This window comes from Rhinoraja longicauda, unplaced genomic scaffold (assembly GCF_053455715.1).
Source record: "Rhinoraja longicauda isolate Sanriku21f unplaced genomic scaffold, sRhiLon1.1 Scf002698, whole genome shotgun sequence".
Classification (NCBI taxonomy): Eukaryota; Metazoa; Chordata; class Chondrichthyes; order Rajiformes; family Arhynchobatidae; genus Rhinoraja; species Rhinoraja longicauda.
This window is the reverse complement of record NW_027603911.1, coordinates 4,645-6,301: the sequence shown is the minus strand read 5'-3', so window position 1 is coordinate 6,301 and position 1,657 is coordinate 4,645. Positions and strand designations below refer to the sequence as shown.

General features: G+C 51.7%; 1 pseudogene; it reads right to left on the bottom strand.

The window, feature by feature from the left end:
* Positions 1–520: 520 nt before the first annotated feature.
* LOC144591884 (RNA-binding protein 8A pseudogene) lies at positions 521–1,008 on the bottom strand (annotated as a pseudogene).
* Between the last annotated feature and the right edge of the window lie 649 nt (positions 1,009–1,657).

Below are 1,657 nucleotides of genomic sequence, written 5' to 3'. Positions count from 1 at the left end.
TTGTGGCGTGCAAGCCTTGCCACAATCTGTGGGTGTCCGTCTCACTGCCTCGGGTCGCCAGCTTGGACCGAAATTCCCTCTAGGCATCCTCAATGGCTCTGCGATAGCCACAGATAGATTTCCTGTGCCATACAGCATAGTTTGACATGAACGCTACAGACTGTGGCGAGGCGGTCGAGTTACTGCCTTGCAGCGCCAGAGACCCAGTGCCGGATTAACCTAGTACCAAAAGTAGCAGATGAATCGGGCCCCGTATTTTCGAGGCCCCCGCACTAAATGATTCTTCAGACTGAAGATTTAAAAAAAAACTAATATACTTTATTTCCGAGTGCTGTTTTGTCAAGCAAAACTTACCCTTCCCTCCCCACCCTCTCCCCAGCCCCACGGCAGTCCCGACTGAGATTAAACGGCCCCTGTAACGCACGGCTCAGTTTGGGCACGGCGATCTGCGGGAGGATCTCGGTCCCCGGCGCTGTGCGGGCCGCTCCGTCCCACCGGTCGCTCCGCAATCCGTCCCGGTTCAGTGACGTTTCCAGTCCGGGCTCCGGCTTCTCCTGCGGCCATTCCGCCTCTTGCTCCTCGGGGGAACCCTGACGAAGCCCCATTCCATGCTGATGGGCTGTCGGCCAGCTGCGACCCCTTCAAACACTGCATGGCCGCCTGCGCCTCCTTGTAGCCCAGGTCTCGTACTCCACCAGAGCGTAGCCCTTGAGGTAGCCGGTGCGCCGGTCCAGGTTGAGGTGCAGGTTCTTGATCTCACCGTACTCAGCAAACGTGTCGTGGATGTTCTTCCTCCTCCGCGGTTTTCTCGTGGACCTCGGTCACAAACAGGATCCACCCGTCCACCGAGCGTTGAGGCCCCGGCCCGTCGCCGCCTTGCTCCACGGAGTCGTCGTCTTCTCGCAGCCTGGATCGAGCGCCTTCCTCGGAGCCAAATTCTCGCCCCTTCCTCTTCTTCGCCTTCCCCTTCAGCTTGTGGATACTTTCGTCGCCCTCGTCGTCCATGGCGAAGTCCAGCAGAAGATGGGTGACCCTTCGGAAGGGTCTCGACCCGCAACGTCACCAATTCCTTCTGTCCCGAGATGCTGCCTGAGCCGCTGAGTTACTCCAGCATTTTGTGTCTACCTCCGGTCAGTTTGAGGGAAGTGGGTAAGGACCGTGTTAATGCATGTAACTCATTTTTCACAAAGGTGAGGGTTAGCACTATATTGCACCGACCCCCTCAATTATATGTTAAATTCAAAACTAAACTATGGTAACAATGTACATATTCATGTCTAAAGCTAGCGCCTCTGTATCAGTGTTGGCATGTCTGCATTACATTTTATTACACTAATATAGAATGAAAAGAATGAGAAAAAATATCTTGGCATGTGTTCATAGTTATTTTATTCACAATATTAGGATTTCTGGAAATAAGTTTGATGTCACTGATTGCGAATATGTATGGGTAGATCCTAATGAAATGTATGTGAGAGAACAGTGATCATGGTTGGGAGAACCATGTGGTGAGAAGTGTGTGCTTGTCGATTATATATATGTGTCCTTGACGATTAGATATATATATATAATAAGTTAAATTTATGCAGAGCGTGTGTTTGAGCAATACAAGGGAAACTGCACAAAAGAGGGGGCTGGGGAGGAAGGATGGGAGAGA